Here is a 22,295-nt window from a genome sequence, read left to right on the forward strand (position 1 = left end):
AGATAAATTAAACCTGCAACTCCCATGATTTAAGCCCCTTAGGGGAAGGTAAGGAAAATGTCATTTTGAGGTACAATAAAATGAATAAAACACAATCATGAAGTACTTCTAAATTAGTCTTTGACCTCTCCATATTCAGGTTTTTATATCTAAATCCTATTCCTCTCATCTTTTAAAAATATTATACATGTACATATGCATTTAAATATATTATGCTTACACACATATATGTATATGTATCTATGTATATGTATCTTTATATATATTCCTGTCTTTTTAATGATTGTAGTAAGATAGAAGGTCATTTCCTGAATTACCAATGATTCTGTCTGGTGGACACAAGACTCATGAGCTCTAAAGAAAACATGATATTCTAAAGTGTTTGTGTTTGAGAGAAGACTCCCCAGCACGTGCCAAGAATGAAGACTATATTAACAGTGACTGTGCATGTGAACGAACGGCTACAAGGTCATGCTCTCCACCACTGATTGGAAGTGGGAACATGAGACAGACTGACCCAGAAAGCAGCCCTGCAAGCTTAGCACAGCTAACCCAGTACAGTTAGAGTCCATTACTTTCTTCTTCAGCTTTGGAAGGTTGTCATCTCAAAGGGCAACTGGGATTTAACCCTTGGATGACAAGAGTCTTCAGTGACATTGACTGCATCTTCAGCTTGAAGTTGCACTACACTTTGCAAACCTTCATTCTGATAAGCATAGAAGAAAACGGAGCTGCCTTCAGAGTTGCTGAAAAAGAGTAGGAAGGTCACTTTTCAGATCTGAGCATATTTTTTTCATTCATGATTCAGCATGAATCAGGAATCATTCAGTACTAGAATAGAGTCCCATTCACAAAACTGTAACAGTGAATGAAGAGTGCCACACAGAGACCTGGCATTAAGTCATAGAGAAGTTTGTTTAGTCAACATCAGACAAATTAAGAAATAGCAAAACAAAAAAACAGTTTGTATTAGCATACATTTATATACTCATGTACTAAAATGCAAAAGTGGCAAGTTTAAAAGACAGATATCTAACTCCAAATGGAGTTACTTATTCACGATAACTATGATCCTGCGGTTAAGAAGGCGTGGTGAAAGGATTAGGAGGGCCTGGTGACCCAGGGAAAGGCAGAAGGAGAGAACCAGCTCCACACAGTTGTCCTCTGACCTTCTCAGGTGCCACAGAACCTGTGTCTATACACACAAACGTGCCACCCCCAACACCTCCCACCACAATACTAAATTCTTGCTAAAGAAAATAGAAATGTTTCTGAAATCTGCATAACATCTGCGTGCTGTAACACAGACATGGAGTGGGAAAATGGGTAAAGCAATAAACAGTGCTTTTCCACAGAGGCTGGTGGTCTTGGAAACAGCTCCAAAGATGATATGCACAGCACACATTTGCATACAGCACATATGCGACACATCAGGTGCTACAGGGAAAGAAATGATTTGGGAGAGAACTCCTGGAGTTTGTGGTCTGGCCTTTCCCATCAGCTGTCGGGGGTGCTTTTACTGCAGATAGTCATGGTAGACTGATGTCTGAGCTTCTAGAGCTCATGAAGAAGCAAATAACAGAAGAAAACAGACTAACTTTAACTCATGGGTAGTGTTTTGACATAGTGGATTTTGTCATCTCTACACTGGCCATCTACTGAAATGTAGAACCAAAATGAGAATCTCTGTTCAGCCACAAGAAGAACACCTTGTGCTGAGAATTACAAAGAAGTTGGGACAAAGCTTTTCTCTGCTTGGGTCAGTATCATGTGCACAGGTATGGAAAGACCTTAGGGACAGAAAGTTCAGATGGTGATATGTGACAACTGACAGAGAATGGTCTTCAGGTGATTATTTTGATCTCATGTTTATATTTTTGTAGGTTTTCTTTTTCTTCCTCCCCCACCCCCATTTTTATGAAAGGAAGAGAGAATTTAATCGAGTTGGTAGGAAAGTGGCATTGAGTTGACAGAAGGGAAGGAATATCACCAAATGTATTACATGAAAAAATTAATTAAGAGTAATTAAATTTTAAAAGGAGGGCAAAGAGGAAGGGGAGAGGGAGAAAGAGAAGGAAAAAAGGAACAGAAAAAAAGAAACCAGGAGAAATATACAAGACTGCATGTTCCAAAGCAACTGCCACAAGCCAAGACAGCTTACCTTTCTAGACTCTTCTTTTTTCTGTGTCTGCACTCTAAAATGGGGTGCAGGGAGTTGGGAGGAGTTGAAAGGAAAAAAATTGAACATGTCATCAAAAAACATTCATGATATTTTCTTCAAATGAAGGACATCATGTCTGTTTTTAACTGAACCAATTCCTGGTAACCATGGACCCTACACTATCCATGTATCTGTATCCAAGTGTCTTCTCTGTATTCATGGCTTCCTGCATTCGCCCACATAGCATTCCTGACATGCAAGAGTGACATTGGTAAACTGTAATTTACTAATGAAAAAAGGATGAAGAAATCTAGGTTTTTAAGTTGACTGATGGAAAATAAGCTAAACATGGAATCTCAAAGCGACCTGAGACACAAGGTCCTACTAATCGTCTCTTCCATTAGGGATTCTATTAAGTGTCACTAAAGTAGCACATTGTACTGGCTTTGGCTCCTTCCATAATGTAGTTCAGAAGGTGTGTGACACCACCTGCTCCTCACCCTCCCCTTCCTGTCAAAGACAGACCCATTAACTGTCCTCAATCGGGGAGAATAAACAGCCCTCAAGGCCACCTTAAATAATCCTTATGAATAACTCTACTGGCTGGTTTTGTATGTTAATTTGACACAAGCTGGAGTTATCACAGAGAAAGGAGCTTCAGTTGAGGAAATGCCTCCATGAGATCCAGCTGTAAGATTTTTCCTCAATTAGTCATTAAGGGGGGAGAGCCCATTGTGGGTGGTGCCATCCCTGGGCTGGTAGTCTTGGGTTCTATAAGAAAGCAAGCTGAGCAAGACAGGGGAAGCAAACCAGTAAGTAGCATTCCTCCATGGCCTCTGCATCAGCTCCTGCTTCCTGGCCTGTTCAAGTTCCAGTCCTGACTTCCTTTGGTGATGAACAGTACTATGGAAGGTGTAAACTGAATAAACCCTTTCTTCCCCAACTTGCTTCTTGGTCATGATATTTTAAGCAGGAATAGAAACCCTGACTAAGACAATAACCAAGTTCTAAATATTAGGGGAACCATCCTGACATTTAACAGACATAATCTTATCCCCAAATTTCTACCTGGTCATGTGAAATAATTCAGTAATTATCTAATGCATGGTGTCTGGAATAGTTCATGGGTGACATTCCTACAGGGGTAAAATTTTGTTACTACCAAAATTCTTTGGATTTTGTTAGCATTTATCATGGAGTCCCAGACCCATTCCTGACATTGGAAACTATGATAAAGTCACTCACGTATAATAGTTGGGATGCTCACGAGGATTAGCAGCAAGGCAGACACAGGGATTCCAATCAAAAGGCCCCTAATGGGGATCTTCAGGGGTGTTTCTGTTGGGACCACTTCCTAAGAAAACATCAGTAATTGAAGAGACACCAACTGAGATGAGCAGAAAGCACACTCTATACTTCAACCTAGACTTTTCCCTCCACTGTCAGTGGTTTTCATAGAATATATGCAGGTATAAGGTAGTGCACAGATTGATTCCCAGCACTTGGAATGCAGAGGAATACCTGAGAGTTCCAAGAGTCTGGTCGCCATAGTAGTTCTAAGACATCCAGAGCTACATAGAGAGAGACCATGTGCTTAAAAAAAAGATGAAGAATAGAGCATGCAAGTAAAATCTAACATAAAACTGAGTTGTTACTAAGCTGTGGAACTCTTAGACAATGCGAATTTCAAAGTGTCTAGGAGGAGGATAAAAATATTTTCCATGTAGTTTGAGATGACAACATGTTTGTATATCTTGAGAGTGATATCAAAATTAATATTCAGAAGGCTATTCCTCTATTGAGAAAAACAATGTCTCCTTTCAAGTTTGCAATCTGTTGTTACAGGAGTATGCCCAGCTACTAGGTCTATTCCGTCTTCATAGTTCCTACCTGTCTTGTAAAAGACTTGTAAAATTCTATATTCTGCTTGTTTTTCACTTGAGACAGGTATGTAGCCTGTATGTATGTAGCCAAACTATGTAGCCACAGCAAACCTGGAATTCCCCATGCCTCTGCCCCCTGATAACTGGGACTAAAGCCACAGAGCTCATGCCAGGCAGGATCTACATCTATATAAAATCACTCAGGAGAAGCCGTTCATGGATGCAGGTTGATTAGCACTGTGTGATCAGACAGAAATGCTTCACCTTGGTAAAGGTGACCAGGGATCATCTCCTATGAGAATAAACACATGACAGGCTGGGCATCACCCAGTGCCATTTCATTCCTAAGCACTGATCTGCTAATCTTAAGCAGCCCCCATCTTAAAGGATTAACTGCAGAAAGCAGACCATGAGATCGGGTCTTTGCCCTTGTATGAGCCTCACCTCTGTATGACAACCCCAGCTCCTCTGCTTAGGCAGTGAGACCATAGACACATTAGCTAAGCTCTGTGAGCTCAGAGAGTGATGATACAAAAATTAATATTCAGAAGGCTATTCCTCTATGGAGCTCTGTCTCTACACCCTCAAACAACGTGTCTTGTGGGGTTCTTGGGTATGGTATTGTCAGGTACTTCGCTACAGACACTGTGGGGAATACAAAGTAATGTCTGTAGGTTTTGAGACAGGGTCTTATGTATACTAGGCAGGCTTATCACTCACTATGTAGCCAATGTGTTGGCCTTCTGATCCTCCTGCCTGCACCTCCTGAGTGTTTGGATTACAGTAGTGTCTGCCCTGCCCACTGAACATGTACTTTATAGCATTTCCCAGTTGTAAGTAGCAGCGGTGCCTATCCTTCCTCATTCATCTTCACACATCTTTTCAACCTTTCCATAAGATGGAGTCTTGGAGACTCATCTGCAGCTTCAAGAAGCAGGCTACTGTTGCTAAGCCTGGCTGTGCACACCTGTGATCCCAGGATGAGGAGTAGACCCAGGAGGATCAGGAGTTCATTATTGTTCTCAGCTCTGTAGGGCATTCAAGGCCAGCCTGGTGTCCAGGAGGCCCTCTCTCAAAAATAAAGAAATCAAAAGCCCCAGACACCAGTATACAAAGGAGTGCCTCTGTGCCCAGCCCTCCATGCACTGTTCTCCGTGCACCTAGACACAGCCTGACAGCAGCAGAATCCAGATTTCCTACTACTTTTAAATTTTGAATTCTAAAGTATTTCTTCTTGCTGATAAAGATGACTGAAGTTTACTAAGCTCAGGTCCAACTGTGCCATGCAGGACTGTGGTAACACCACACAAATCTGCTCAATTAATAGGACTTTCAACAAATATGGTATATTAATTTATTATCCTTTGGTTAGCTCATTCTTTTCTTTAACCTAACTTTTAGCTTTGGAGAATCAGCCAATCTCCGGGTCACCACAGTCTTTTGTAAAATATCATTTATTAAGCATATTTAAGAAACTTGCTTCCTAATAACTGTTTTATAGTCAAGTCCGTTCTTCTTTTTAATGGAATTATTATCATATATTTAATGGGTGTTTTTTGAGAAGGGGTCTCACACTCTAACCCAAGATGCTTTGGTTGCCCAGGCTGTCCTCACACTTGGTATTTCTATGTCAGCTTCCTGACTTCTAAGATAAAGGCATAAATAACCCTTTTTCTTTACTTCTACTTCTTCTTTAGAGACAAAAGTCTATAAACTAATTTGACCAAGTGTATAAAGGCAGCATGATTCCAGAAAGATAAACAAGTTAATCTCGCCATCAGCACAGAGAGGGATATGCTTACAGTGTGATTATTCCAGGGGTGGTTTGAAGATGTCACAGTCGTAGTCCAAACTGCTCAACAAGAATGAAAATGAATTGTAATTACCAAGGTGTTAGATTTTTCACTACAGACACTGCACATATTCACACCATCTTCTATGTTGAATTAAAAGTTAAATATATCAGGTACTATAGGCGCACAGAACATCACACTAAACAGCATTTTACTAAATTATTTCTCTAGAAATTTGTACATCTTAACTTTTGTATTCTGGCCTCATGGAAAATTCTCTCTCTCTCTCTCTCTCTCTCTCTCTCTCTCTCTCTGTGTGTGTGTGTGTGTGTGTGTGTGTGTGTGTGTGTGTGTGAAAAATACAAGTGCATGTCCAGGGTTATCTACAAATCTAGGTGAGCCAGAGGACTCAGTTGTGGCACAGTTTAAGGTCCTACGTTATCTGTACTTCCACATGAGCTGAGGGTGGTGAGTGCACAAAGGCCACATATACATCCAAAGGTCAGAATACCTCTACTCAGCAGCGGAGCTGCCATGATGTCTATCCTAGTGTCTTCTTCTCGCCTAATATGGCACTGCACCTCGATGTGGATCACAATTGCTTTAGAATCACCTGTCATATCACCCACAAGCCAACGTGTCTCCTACGATGTGAGGATTAGGATGTGGTATGGTAGTAGAGGCACTGAACTCCATTCATATATCAGGGTGTTTCTGAGACATCTATTTTTGGAACAAATTATATAATTTGTGTGCTTTCTAAAAATCTGTATGTCAAATACAGAATTCCTGTTCTGCTAAGTAACTGCAATAAATAAATGTCTTACACCCTAACCGTGAACTCCTCGATTAAATCGTATTCATTAAAAAGCTCATAGAAGATGACTATCTCGTTGTAATTCTATCAAATGTCAGACATCCCTGATAACAAGACACATGCACAGTACAAACACAATAAGTGGAAATACTGCAGTCTATGGAGATCCCAATGTCTTATAAAGTTGGCATTGCCCAGCATGGATAAAGTTGGACAACTCATGGCCCTCCTTCCGTCCTCACATTACTGTTCAAGTTTTTACTCACTGGGAGAGCCCTGCTAGGAAGCCAAAGGGCAACAGCCAGGTTTTGGCAACATCTACAATCTAGACTGTGCTGTAGCCTAGGGTCTTAAGAGCTTCTAAGTATAAGTGACCCTGTAAGGAAACAAGATAAAAATTTAATTCAACACTGACAAGCATCACTAGAGGTAGAGGCAAGAATATCGTTATGACTCCAAGGCAAGCTTGGTCTACATAATGAGCTCCCTGCCAGCCAAGTAGAGATCCTGTCTTAACAAACAAAACTCAACTCGTAGCACCCCAGCAGGTCATATACATGGACATGTAAAGTGGCACTTCCTTTCTAAATCTCAGCTTTCAATGAAGGTGGTATCTTATCCATGTTCTCTAAACTCAGCCCATGAACCCCCATCCTCTGAAGCACCAAAAGCTAAGCACTGAAACGGTCTTTCAATCCTGATAGATTCTCATTGTTCTATAGTGTGTGCAGCTGTCTAGAACAAATTGGTTTGGTTTGGTTTGGTTTGGTTTGGTTTGGTTTGGTTTGGTTTTCTCACAAATCTTTATGCTCTGAAATCACAGTTGTAACCGAGTGCCTGCAAACTCAGTTTGTAGCCCAGTTCTTCAGTTCCCTCCTGGTGGATGTTCCCACAGGCCATTGAGAGGCAAAGAAATCAATGCATACCATCAGATTGCTCAAACAACAGTGTGATCATTTTATCCCTTAAAATCCATCCCTACTCCAGTGATGGATAGGTTTTAAGAAGTTTTAAGTATCCCTCTAACAGCTACCTTTTCACTCCTGGATGTATAAGATTTGAACCTAATCTTGTCATTGAATGTCAAGTTTTCCCCCATCTCTAATAAACTATTCATTACTATTAAATACAAATTCACCCATGTGGGCATTTCAAGTACAAATGTTATGGTGTCAGCAAAGCATATGCATAATTTTATTTAATATTAAGTTGTGTGCATATGCATATGTAATCTGTGTATGGATTTATGCATTTGATTGCAGATGTTTATGGAGACCAGAGGCATCAGATGCCTTGGAAATGGAATTATAGTCATTTGTGAGCTTCTCAAGGTGTGTACATTGAACCAACTCAGGATCTCTTCACTTTTAGCTATGGAGCAATCTCTCCAGCCCAAGCGCAAACATTCCAAATCCCTAAAGACTTTAAATCCAATGTGTGAATACTCAATATTAAAAAAAACTTTTGCATTTTCTGCTTTACAAATTAATTCAAAGTTCCTTGAAGCAAAACATTAGAGAGTATCAACTGCCCCTAAAAAGTGGAGAGTTATGAAATCTTCCTCAGTGAGAATTTGAATACAGAACAAACCTTACAATAAATCTAGGTGTTCATAGCAGGAAGCCTGAACCTAGAGTTAGAAGAACCAATTTAAGTAAACAGGGATAGAGTCTGAGCCACTTTCTGTCTTTGTAACTTCTACCATGAACTTTCTGACTGTCAGTTTCTGTCACTACACAATAGGGACAGATCACAGCTATATCAGTAATAGTTGTCTGAGAATTAAACACTGCATCCTAAAGCATGTAGCATGCTATCGCGTACTCAGGAAATGGTAAATGTTAGATTCACTGAACTATGGCTTAAGTTTCAGAATGGACTGAGAACCCATTTTTTTTTCATCAGAAACTCATGCCCTACTGAGTAAAATTCTCATCATCCTCATTAGCTATCTAAGATCAATGATCCACCTAAGTAATAGCTATTAGTGAATCTTCTGGGAGTCTGACAGAAAGAGATGGGTGTCCTCCATCTTCAAGCTGCTACACAGCAGCAAGTGCATGTAACTTATGATGGGGAAAATCCCAGACCCTGTGAAAATGGTGTTAAGTACCCAGTTAAGAACACTTCACCTACATTATACTTCTGAATTGATTCAATGTCCTGTGTGTCCTAGAGCATCCCCTGAGAAGGACTCTGAGTCCTGAATCACATGGGTTTTACCTGGTTTCTGAGTCTTCATGTGTGTTGATGTTGGAGAAGTAGAAGCAGTAATTCTGGTTGATTTTGGAGAATCTGTGGGTCCTGTTGAAGCAGTTGTGTGTTTTGTGGGTCTACTTGAAGTAGTTATAAATTTGGGGGCAGTTTCAGGTTTCCATGAAGTAGTTGAGGTTGTTATGGTAGTTGCTGGTTTCTTTGGAGTCGTTGTGGATTTGAGGGTTGTTGAGGGAGTTCTTGGAATAGTTGTGGGTTTTACTGTTGTTAAAAATGTTCTTTGAGTAGTTGTGGGGTTTGTGGTTCTTGGTAATCTCTCTGGAGTAGTTGTTGGTTTTATAGTAGTTGAGAGTCTTGTAATAGCTGTGGATTTTGTGGTTGTTGAGGGTATATTTGGAGTAGGTGTGGGTTTTATAGGAGGTGTGGGTCTTCTTGGAGTGTTGGGTATTATGGTTGTTTTTGGTTTTCTTGGAGTAGCTGTAGGTCTCCTTGGAGTAGTTATGGGTCTTGTAGTGGTTGAGAGTCTTCTTGAAGTAGGTGTGGGTTTTATAGTAGGTGTGGGTCTTCCTGGAGTGTTGGGTATTATGGTTGTTTTTAGTTTTCTTGGAGTAGCTGTAGGTCTCCTTGGAGTAGTTACAGGTCTTGTAGTGGTTGAAGGTCTTCTTGAAGTAGGTATGGGTTTTATAGAAGGTGTGGGTCTTCTTGGAGTGTTGGGTATTATGGTTGTTTTTAGTTTTCTTGGAGTAGTTGTAGGTCTCTTTGGAGTAGTTATGGGTCTTGTAGTGGTTGAGAGTCTTCTTGAAGTAGGTGTGGGTTTTATAGTAGGTGTGGGTCTTCTTGGAGTGTTGGGTATTTTGGTTGTTTTTAGTTTTCTTGGAGTAGCTGTAGGTCTCCTTGGAGTAGTTACAGGTCTTGTAGTGGTTGAGGGTCTTCTTGAAGTAGGTATGGGTTTTATAAGAGGTGTGGGTCTTCTTGGAGTGTTGGGTATTGTGGTTGTTTTTTGTTTTCTTGGAGTAGTTGTAGATCTCCTTGGAGTAGTTATAGGTCTTGTAGTGGTTGAGGTTCTTCTTGAACTAGGTATGGGTTTTATAGGAGGTGTGGGTCTTCTTGGAGTGTTGGGTATTGTTGTTGTTTTTGGTTTTCTTGGAGTAGTTGTAGGTCTCTTTGGAGTAGTTATGGGTCTTGTAGTGGTTAAGGGTCTTCTTGAAGTAGGTGTGGGTTTTGTGATTGTTTCTGGTCTCGTTAGAGTAGGCCCAGGTCTATTGATGGATTCGAATCTGCTTGAAATTGTAAGTCTCCTTGAAGAACTTGTTTGAACTCCTAAATTTAGAAATAAATATGAAAGCAAAGATCAGTCAAACAAGACGAAAGAAGAGTCTTCTGCTACACCTGCTTCAAGGCACACAGTGAGTGGCTGTCTCCAGGCAGAGGCTCCTCTCCTGAACTTCCTTTCTTTGTCACTGACCAACTTTTATGAATGACAGGTGTCAGATCCTCAGATCTAAGAAACTCTGTGAGATAGAGAAGGTATGAGGAGTGGAAGTGATTTTTGTACCTTTCCTTGGTAAGTGACTAGCTTCTCCCACAGGTTACAGGTTCAGCATATTCAATGTGTCAGTCTTGAGAGGTCACAGCACACAGCACTACATCATAACTGAAGGCTAACTAGGTTACTTGACCTATAAGAACTCCAATGCAAGGTCCAAAACAAAGGATTTGGTTAGAGATCGGACTCAGTCTTCTATGGTTTCTTCTAGTCTAAAAGAAGCAAGTTCACTTATCCAAAAGGTACCAGGAGTTTCAGAATTTGGATATTTCTGAAGATTTTACATGTACATATGGTGGGGCTCAAGAATAAATATGTTTTCATGTAGCACTCATAAGCATATACTTTATACACATAACTTACATGTTAAATTATGAACTCTTAATAATTCTGCATATCAAGATTTTATAGTATTGATTTTTCCAAAACATTTTTTAAGGCACTGACCAAAAGGTTTTAAGTCTCAATGTTCTGCAGATTTGGGATTTGGAAGCAAGTTCAACTTGTAACTCACAAATCAAGAAAATCAGATGTGTTAGAAGAATCTAAGCAGCTATTGCTGGTCTGAGAGTTCACAGAGATCCAAGACTGGAAGTCAAAGGACAGTGCCTGGAAGAAACAGTCAGTGAGGACTCCAGCAGGAACACACACTGCTCTGTCAGCCGTCATGGTTCCCCAGACGCAGCATCAGTCAGTCCTGACTCTGCTAACTACGAAATAAAGCCCAGGAACTGAGGCCAGCTCCTCCCAACATTCTTCTCTTTAATGAATGCAATGTAATTCAAATTTAGAACAGTTTTCTCCATTAAAAACAAAAAAGAAATATGTTCATTTGTTACATGCAGGAAGCTGTAGATAAGAGTTCAGTCAACCTTCAAATTTTAAAAATGATATCTATTCACTTATTTCTGTTGTGTTCTCTCTCTGTCTCTCTCTGCCTCTCTCTGTCTCTCTCTGTCTCTCTTTCTCTCTCTCTCTCTTTCTCTCTCTCTCTCTCTCTCTCTCTCTCTCTCTCTCTCTCTCTCTCTCTTGTTTGGAATTTGCCATGGGCAAAGTTTTGAGGTTAGAGGTCAACTTGAGAGAATTGGTTCTCACCTTCTACCAAGTAGCTTGCAAGAATTGAACTCAGGTAATCAAACCTTAGTCGCAGGCACCTTTACCCACTGAGCCATCTCACTGGCCCTCACTCCCCTTCCCCTTACAGAACAAGCTAGTAATAAGTATCTTGGGCTTAGGAACCAAAAATTGGATGTTCTGGGGGCAAGCACTCCTGTCAAACAGTGTGAAAGTCAATGGGGACAACATAGCAAGGAGTGGGCATAGCTGTGCTGCAATAAATCTATCTTTTCACACCAGGGACCTACAAATCTGGCCTGTCCAGACTATAGTTTGCTGAACCAGTAATGTAGAACCAGAGGCTTGAGCACAATCTAAAACCTGACCTGGATAGTAAACATCTTTGAGATAGCGAAAAAAGCAACCACACAAAAAATCTAGTCAGAGGATCACAATAAAAGCAAAGCCCAGAAGAGAAACAGCCAGCTCAGGAGCTTCTCTTTTCCTGCTCTGGGGATTGTTTTCCTCAGCAGACAGATGTGAAAGTGCAGAGGGGCTGATGAGGGTCCTGAGAGAGTGTGTTTGAATGGAAAATGGAAATGTAGACCTGGTTGTCAAGGATGAGCCAGAGCATCTCTTGTAGACCAGTGACTGGCCAGACAGAGGACTTTTAAACACTGACCAGTGAAAGAATTTTTAAGCTTGATAACAGCTCAATATTAATAATTTCAGGCACTGTTGCATGGTGACACAGACTTTTAATCCTATCCCTCAGAAGCAGAGGCAGTTGGGTCTGTGTAAAGCCAGCCTAATTTACATGTGGACATCCAGATCACCTGTACTATACAGTGTTATCCTGTATCAATAAATGAATGAATGAATACATAAATGAGTGAGTGAATGAATGAATGAATGAATGAATACCAAAGTACATGACTGAGCAATTACAAAATAATGGTCTGAATTCACAAAGAATACAGACAGGTACTATTGACTTCTATTGTCTTTGTAAGCCATTAGTAAAGGAGATTAGGAAACAGCATCAGAAGAAAGCCCAGTCTAATCGTTTAACTCTTTTAATGACAAGGATGTCCACATCGAAAAGGAAACTGTAATGATATAAGAACTGGGGTTTTCATGAACTTCTCACTAGTAACCACTGAACGGGTGTTGAAAGAAAACACTTTCCCATGTGAACATTTTTGTATGTAAAAAGATAATTTTGTGAGATAAATGCGAGGACTATTTCAAAAGCCCAAGGCAGGCAGACAGGGAGTAGAACTCTTCACCTATGCCTGTGGCCTGTGCTCAGAAGGTCAGCTGACCACTGTTGAAGCCAGTTCATCTGCGTAGCAGCTCTGTGCACTGTCTGCTTTTCAGGGTAGAGCTGCTGTTGTGCTTGTATAGCATTGAGAACAATGTTTGTCCAGACCTTTAATCCTAGCATTTGGGAGGCAGAAACTCTATGAGTGTGAGTCCAGCCTGGTCTACAAAGAGAACTCTAGGACAGTCAGAGCTAAACTAAGAAACCCTGTCAAACAAGCAAATAAAAATGTATGTTTTAATGTTACAAGATGTTAACTCAGACAAAATATACACTTCAGTTCATGACACCTCAGCTTAAATATTCTCCCCACTGTGTTTTAGGATGGAAAAGCGAATGCAGTTTCAGGAACCAACAGGACTGTCCCAAGTACAGTGAGGACATAGATCCTGACTTAGCTCACGGTTAGGGCTTTATCCAAATATATAAAATATATTCTGTGCCTTGAAAAGATATTTAAGTCCACATGTGGTGGAACCTACTTACTTGTGTTCTCAGCACTAGAAAGTTGAAGGCAGGATAATCAGGAGGACATGGCCATCAGAGGACAGCCTGAGATACACGAGTTTATGTCACTAAAAATCATGAAAAGCAGGTTTTTACTCATAAGCGTGTTCTTAAGAACCTTTGTTTCCTTGTTATGGGAAAAGAACAAATCATTAGCAAACAGAGGACTCTGTTCCCTTGCAAGAAACAAGCAAATAAAGAAGGCGTGCTTACCTGGCTGAACCTGCAGTGAGGTGGTCAGGGTCCGCACACCATCCCATCCCTTCATTTCCACTCGACAGCAGTAGAGGCCGCTGTCGATCTCATAGGCATTCTTGATTGTCAAGGACGCATTTCCTTGAAGAAGCTGTGGGTTTATCTGGTAGCGGCTGCTTGTCTGATAGCTGATTCGGTTTCCATCAGTCCAGACAAGGGTTTGTCCACACGTATCAGAAGCGCATGCGCCTCGGCCCCAGCACATGGATGCTAACCCATTAGACACTGGATAGGCACATGGCAGTGTGACAGGCTGACCCACCACTCCATGCACTTCTGAGAAAGGATCCACAGCAGCTGTGGACAAAGAGGAAGGAATGGAGAGTGAGCTGTCAACATTTTCCTACAATTAATTTTACATCTGTATTTCTCTTCCATTTTTTTTCTGGCTCAACTGTGGATTAAACCTGATACATGATGCATGGGAGTTGTGCTTTATTTATGAGCCCCCTTTTCATGTTTATTTGGAGAATTTTAACAGTTTACCATTTTTACTATAAACAAATATCTGTTAGTGAATTCTTTAGTGTGATTAAATAATGGATGTGTGTGTGTGTGTGTGTGTAAAACAATTTACTGTAGTGTATTATACTCAAACTATAGCTACTTAATTCTTTTTGTATTTATTTAGTTCCCTTTCTTTCTTTCCTTTCTTTTTTGAGACAGATATCAACATAAAGTTCTTTCAGGCCTAGAACTCTCTATGTAGATTAGGCTAGCTGGGAACTGATAGAAATCTGCCTAATTCTGACTGCTAGGATTAAAGGCATGACACACAACTATGCTGGGGCTGTTCGGTTGTACACAGAGACTGCTCAGCCCAGGCTGTCTTGTGCTCACTTTTCTCTGGCCTCTGACTTCAGTGGGACAACAAGCATCTCCACTGACACTGGCTCAACTTTTTTAAATTTTAATAATTTTAAAACTGCTCTCCCAGATGCAGTGCACAATATTGGGTTCCTGCAAAAGATGAACTTCGAAGGTGGAGGCAGAAGACTAGTGAAGGGAAGGGAAGGGAAGACCAAGCTGGGTTTATGAGACCCTACCTCAAACCACTCCTACCCCTCCCCTCAATGCTACTGAAAATGAAATCACTAACTCTTCAGCCACTTCCCCTATATAAAGAGCCCAGGGTTTGTTTTCTGTCTGTTTTTTAGCATTGTTGGTATAAAGGTAGAACTTTACTAACCTCAACATCAATGCTCAGAATGCCTTCCATTCATTCATATGGTCTTCATTTTTTTTTTTTTTTGAGACAAGGTCTCACTATGTAACCTTGACTGACCTCAGTATTTAGAACTCTGTAGGTAGAGCAGGCTGCCTGAATTCATGGATCTCGGCCTGCTTCTACATCCCCAGTACTGGGATCAAAGGTGTATGCCACCAGGCTGAGCTCAGAATGGGTATGATAAAACCTTTCGGAGAGCTGAGATTTCAGGATCAGCCCTAAAATCTGATCCTAAACAAAAACAAACTAGAAACAAGAACAAAAACAAAACCTTCACAAGGATTTTTCCTGTATGTTGATAACATACCAGAAACTGAACAACACGCATAATGTGAGGCCACAAAATCAGAAGATTAAATCAAGGATTAAATCATGCAAGTTTTGAACCTAGCATAACAACTTTAATATGCATCTGTTGAGATGATGGACAGAATTCCTTATTGCCAGTTGCTTCCACATGAGGAGAATCTGAGGGCTAAGATGTAGCTCAAGGAAGCCATGCTCACCTAGCCCAGGCCAGCCCCTGAGTTGTATCCCAGCACAGGAAGAAAGGAACAAGCAAACAACACAAAACAGTGAACTGTGAGAGTCGCTGGATGGTCACTACATTCCTGTCTAGCCTGTGTCTAGCCTGGGCATTTGAGACATCGTCTAGAAAGTACGTGCTGTATTCAATAAAATGAGTGTATAATAGGTGTGTACTTCTCACTAGAACAGTCATTACATGGCTTTGTCTAATCTATTTTTTAGAATCACAAACATAATACATATCATTATACAAAGTTCTAGAAAAGTGTGATAAGAATTAATGACCTTCCACAGTCCCATTTCCTAGAAATTAAATTGTAAAATTTAGAATGTGTACCAAATATAGGGGCTTACACTTATAATCTCAGCCCTTGGGAGATAGAAATGAGAGCATCGGAAGTTACTGACCATTCTCAGCTATCTATCTTGTCTGGGAGCAGCCAAGATTATCTTGGACCTTGTCTCAATACATACATACATATATAAAATAATTGAAGACGAGGGGTTCCATTAAATGGCATTTGGGACAAATGAAGGTTAAGTTGCCCTTTCAGGTCCTCTCTGTGGCCCACATGCATCGACTATAACATATTCATACATGTACTCGGCCTTATTTAAATATTAAATGTGAGTACATGTATTCACCCCTACCTGACATCTTATGGATCTTACGGTTTTTTTTTGTTTTTAAAAAAGATTTATTTATTATATGGAAGTACACTGTAGCTGTTTTCAGACACCTTTCAGAAGGAGTCAGATCTTGTTACAGATGGTTGTGAGCCACCATGTGGTTGCTGGGATTTGAACTCAGGACCTTCAGCAGAGTAGACAGTGCTCTTAACCACTGAGCCATCTCTCCAGCCCCCTGGATCTTATGTTTTAATTCAGATAGGTTAAGAAATTTCTTGGGGCCTCAGTTTCATGCTGGTTCTTTGCTCTCTATATAACCTGTGGTTCTGCCCCCAGGGAATGTATCTGTCTGAGCCTCCATCCCCCCAGGCACCCCCCCCACCTGTCACTTACCTGGGAGAAGGAGTAGGAGTCCTGAAATGAGAACTTGAGGGGACATCACCATGGTGACCTGCAGGACAATGAGGAGACACTCTGGTTGGCTGTGGCCCTCACCACACCGTGTCTGAGAAGGTCTCTCATCCTGACTGTCTGATCACATAGGCCCCTCTGCTCAGGCCCCCTGTCCTCCCCAACACTCCTCTTTCCTGGTCCTTCCCACATGTAGCCTTCAGTCTCACTTCTGGTCTCAGCACAAGGAAGACAGTAAACAGAGAAAAACTGAAGTCAGAGAGAAGTGTCTGTTCCCCTGGGAGAACCCTAAGCAAAGAGCAGCCTTCTAATGACTGTGCACTTTCCCTGTGGTGGACTGTGGGCTGTTCCTGCTCAGTAGTCTCAGTGGTTGGTCCCGAAGTCTCAGTCAAGTTCAGTATTAGCAACATGGACTGAGCAAAATGTGAAGCATTTTTGTCTAAGGACATTGTCCCATAGATGTCAAAGACAAGGCTTTTGAACTTGTTCATCTTAGTTCCTCTACAGACTTATTGACAGAGGCTGGGGGAGTGTGACCAAGCACTACTCTCACTAGAACATTAACATTAGGCTGTTGCAACTGCTCATTGGTCAAAAGTGCCAACTGCTCTTAAGGGGAAACTTGAATACTGAGAGAGGTTCCCAGCACCCACGTTGAGGGGCCCACAGCCACTATCACTGCTGAAGATGCCAAAGACCTAAACATTCCTCCAACACCTCTATTCACACACAAACAAACACACACACACACACACAAGCACGCACACAATTAAAAACAATAATTATAAATCTTAAAAATGGTAATATGCTTATAATAACTTGGAAATTGTATGTTTATAAAATTACAAGGTATCCAATTTACTATAGTAAATTCTAATATAATTTTAAAATTTTACTCATTTCATGTATTTATTTACTGTCTTCAACAGAATACATATCATTCTGTAGTCTCATGTAGCTTGCATATATCTAGGATATAAATATTTGTTTATAGAACATAAAAAAATTATAGAATCTATTCTTACCCTTCATAAATGAACACATGAACAGAGGCAAGCTAAGAGAGTAGTGGTGCAGGTTTGGACAGAGTATGGTGCAATTTTAACTTGGGCAGTTAAACTTAAATGAAAGTTGAAAAAATGCTTATTTTCCCAGGCTGACCACTCCCTTCTCATCTCCAACACTCTGACTAAAGCAAAATTTAGTGCCTCCTGCCCTTGGCTACCTCACCTCAAATATCTGTAGCTACACTGAATACTAACTATGTCTTATAGAATTTTCTAAGTCACAAACCAAAAAAGTCAATGAACAACACTGCTGATAAGTCTGTGCCCTCACCTCCCTGGTCCCATTTCCATGATGTTATGCAATATTCCATAGTACTTAGAGACATGGGCCTGAATAAACATGGCCTAAGCCAAGTACTGAACTATTTCTACTACAGGTTTCTTTTTTGTTTTTCATGTTAACCTTACTTAGAAGTTAGAAGACTTTAATAGCTAATCTATAAAAGTCCATTATTCCACTTAAACTAAGATCCACTTTCCAAATATATGGAGAACTCTGTCGGATGCTGTCACCTTAATGTCTAGGGACTCAATCATCATCTTTCTAATGTCCCACATTCAACCCCATATCACCTCCAATGTAATTCCACATGGTACAGAAACTGCAGGGAGCACTATCCTGACTCTTTCTCTTCAGCATAAGGCAGTAGCCATCCCTACTTACCTGTACTTGAGGGAAAGTGACTTCTTGTTAGCCTCTCCTTCTGGTGCTCTGCTATGATGGACTCTTCTAGAGCTCTTTATGGATGAAGACAAATCTCTCTTGTAATTCCATCCTTATCTCTTGGTCACACTCTCACCTGTTCTGTGTGATAACTGAGTCTCACCAGTTCTGCAATCCACCCACTAGATAGCATCTGCTCACTGATGTTAGCAGATACAGGAGAGCCTAAGTAAGTGGGACCATCTCAAGTGTGCCCTGGGCTATTTTCCAAGCTGCACAAAAATCCTCACTTGAGGTGTGACTCTTAGCCTAGTGACCACACTGGCTTTTGAGATGGTGGGAGAGTGAAGGGACTTTGACACCTGGACCAGCCCTCTCCACTTACAGAAGAACATGCTGCACTCCAGGAAGGAGAATACATTTAGAAACCACGAGTCTCTGGAACAAGAGCAGAAGGGACACAGGGCTCTTGTTATACTTCCAAGATGCCAACAACTAACATCTTTCTAATCAACGTTTACTAGCATCCCATACTACGAACAGGGGAATTGAAAGAAACAAACTAGCTCATAGACTCTGCTTCCAAAAGTTTAGGGAGTGCAGGGTACAGTGGTGCATATCTGTAGTGTCAGTGCTGGGGAGGCAGAGGCGGGTGGAACTGTTGTTTTTTCTTATATGTGTGGAAGCTCATGCTATAGAGTGTGTGCAGGTGAGAGGACCTATTTATAGAGCCTCTCATTCTTTCCTCCTGTACATGCCAGGCTGGGTGACAAGCACCTTCCCTCACTGAATGATCTCATGCATGTCTCTGTGAGGATATCAGATCCCCTGGAACTGGTGTTATAGACAGTTGCAAGCTGCCATGGAGGTGCTGGGAATTGAACTCAGGTCCTCTAAAAGAGAAGTCAGTGCTCTTAACTGCTAAGCCATCTCTCCAGCCCCGAGGCAGGTGGATCTGAACTGTTTGGCAGTGAGGTCTATGGAGGAGAGTTCCAGGCTGGCCGAGGATGCTTGATGAGAAGAGGTCTTTAAAGAGCCAAGCGTCTCCATACCTGGAACCATCTTTCATCATTCCTAAATTGTCCACGGAGGCGCCTGAAGTGTGAGGGTTGTGTAAGATGGGAAACTGGGTATGGTTAATTTCCCATCTGGCAATTAGAGAAGAAAATGCTGTCCAAGCAAGTGTTTGCCGAGCAGTTGTGAATTTTGAGGGTGTTTTCATTCCCACAAAGCAAATACATAAAGCAACCATGTGTCTTCCTAAAGATATCGAGAACAATATCACAGGTCTGTTTGGGGTAAGAGTTCTGGATCATCACCATCTGAGTGAGCATAAGATTACCCCACACCCATTAGGGGACAGAGAGATGGGTCAAAGCCGGAAATTCCTTCATAGTCAAAGATGGTTGTGAACTTCTCTGATCCTTCTTTCTCCACCAGTGCTGGGATCACAGGTGTGTGCTGCCTCCTGGTGTCTCTAGTGTGCTCAAGATCCAGCTAAGGCTTCATGAATGCCTGGAGGAGTCTCTAAAACTGAGCTACATACACAGCCAGGATTACAGCACACACTCACACACACATTTTTATATTTATTAAATTTATAAAATTTATAAATTTAATTTTAAATATATTAATATAAAAATGTATATTTTTATGAGTTTTTATATAATATTATTTATTTGTACTTGTATACTTACATATTTGCGTTTTATATTTGTATATGTATCTTTATATATTTATATTTGTCTGTTTATTAAATATTGAATATTACATTTTTATATTTATATATTTATGTGTGAGTAAATTTTTTTATTGGATATTTTATTTACTTTTCAAATGTTATCCTCTTTTCTGGTTTCCTCCCCCCTCCCAGAAATCCCCTATCCCAACCTCCCACCCCCTGCTTCTATGAAGTTGTTCCTCCACCCACCCCACTCCCACCTCCCTGCCCTTGATTCCCCTACATTGGGGCATCTATCGAGCCTTCACAGGACCAAGGACCTCTCCTCCCATTGATGCCTGACAAGGCAATCCTCTCCTACATATACAGCTGGAGCCATGTGTACTCCTTGGTTGATGGCTTAGTCCCTGGGAGTTCTACGGGGAGGGGGTCTGGTTGGTTGATATTGTTGTTCTTCCTATGGAGTTGGAAACCCCTTCAGATCCTTCAGTCCTTTCTCTAACTCCTCCATTGGGGACCCCATGCTCAGTCCAATGGTTGACTGCGAGCATCTGCCTCTGTATTTGTAAGGCTCTGGCAGGGCCTCTCAGGAGACAGCCATATCAGGCTCCTTTCAGCAAGCATTTCTTGACATACACAATAGTGGATATGTTGACTATATATGGGATGAATCCCAGGTAGGACAGTCTTTGGATGGCCTTTCTTTCAGTCTCTGCTCTATATTTTATCTCCATATTTGATCCTGTAAGTATTTTGTTCCCCTTCCCAGAAGAACCAAAGCACCCACACTTTGGTCTTCCTTCTTCTTGAGCTTCATGTGGTCTGTGAATTGTATCTTGGATATTCGGTGCTTCTGGGCTAATATCCACTTATCAGTGAGTGTATACCATGTGTGTTCTTTGGTGATTGGGTTGCCTCACTCAGGATGATATTTTCTAGTTCCATCCGTTTGCTCTTGTCCTGTTTCAGCCACACTGGCTTCCGGTCTGCTTATAGTGTATTCCATGTTCCCTGTACCTATTCCATGGCTGGTCCCTTTCTTAGGACACTTTTCTCTGATGGCCATCAGAGCTTCCTCATAACTCCGTCTATCAGCTGGTATTGGCATCCTTCACAAAATGGAAGATATATATATATATATATATATATATATATATATATATATGTCTAGCATCAAACTGAATTATCTAATCAAGACATGCATTTAGGAACTAGACTAAGAACTAGATGACTGATTTTTTTACAGTTTTGAACTATGACCCTTTAGAATGGTGCAGGAGTGCCTGTTTTCCTGACTTATATCCACAGAATTCATGTAAAGGTGGAAGGAAAAAAACCAGCTCCACAAAGTTGTCCTCTGACCCTCACAGGTGCCATGGAACTCTCTCTCTCTCTCTCTCTCTCTCACTCACACACACACACACATACACACACACGCACCACCACCACCACCACCACTACCACCACCACCACCACCACTACCACCACTACCATCACCACCACTACCATCACCACCACCCCCACCCCCACCACCACCACCACTACCACTACTTCTATCACCACCACCACTACCCAAAACAAAATAAATAAGTAAAGTTTTGGTTTCAAAAAGACAGAGTTTTGAAATCTGCATAGCATTTACGTCCTCCAATATTAAGCATGTAGTAGAAAAACACACCAAGTGACAAAGCCCCCTCTTTTCACAGTGGCTCATGTCTATGGCACAATTTCAAAGTCTACCTGTAGGACACACATTTTCACATCCCATATACACAAAGGCATCAGGCATCTTCAGTCTGAAATGGTTTAATCTGGGAAGAGGAGCACTGGTGTTTGAGGCTGACCCAATCCCAACAGCTGTAGGAGATGTTTCACTTGGAGAGTCATTCTGTGCCCCTTTTGGGGGGTATAGTTCCTGTGGACTGCTATCTGAGCTTCCTAGAACTCATGGAAGAGTAAATCAGAGAAGAAAATAAAGTAACCTTGACTTCTGAGGCATTCTGAAATAGCTGAGTTTTATTTAGACACAGTGGCCAACCTCTACTGCTAAAATGTAGCCAATGGAACATGTCCTATCACACACATGAAGAACATGCCTGCCCCAAGAATCACAAAGTAAATGGCGAAAAGCTTTCCTCTGCTTGATGAAGTCACACATGTACATGTATGGAAACTGGGTAGGGTCAGGATGCTCAGATAGTCTGTGTGACATGACTGGGAGGAAATGCCATGAAGAAATGTCTGGAATACAGTAGGGAGTGGATGGATTTGCTTACCAGTTTGCTTTGTGTGTGTGTGTGTGTGTGTGTGTGTGTGTGTGTGTGTGTGTGTGTGTGTGACAGAAGAATTAGTGGGGCTCACTGACTGCCATCCTATCCGGTCACAATAAAAAATAAATAAAAAATAAGCCTATAGGAGAAAAAGATACATTATCAGTACAAAAAAATCAAAGGGCTAAACAGACAGTTGTTCTGGTGACTTTCTTCTACAAATAGTGTTTTCTTCCCAGTCTCAGACGCAATTTGTGAAA

The 22,295-nt window shown here is 41.2% G+C and overlaps 1 pseudogene; it reads right to left on the reverse strand.

Annotated features, from left to right (window-relative positions):
* Positions 1–571: 571 nt before the first annotated feature.
* Positions 572–16,387, reverse strand: LOC127694463 (hepatitis A virus cellular receptor 1 homolog; annotated as a pseudogene).
* Between the last annotated feature and the right edge of the window lie 5,908 nt (positions 16,388–22,295).

The sequence above is a fragment of the Apodemus sylvaticus genome, chromosome 10, assembly GCF_947179515.1.
Source record: "Apodemus sylvaticus chromosome 10, mApoSyl1.1, whole genome shotgun sequence".
Classification (NCBI taxonomy): domain Eukaryota; kingdom Metazoa; phylum Chordata; class Mammalia; order Rodentia; family Muridae; genus Apodemus; species Apodemus sylvaticus.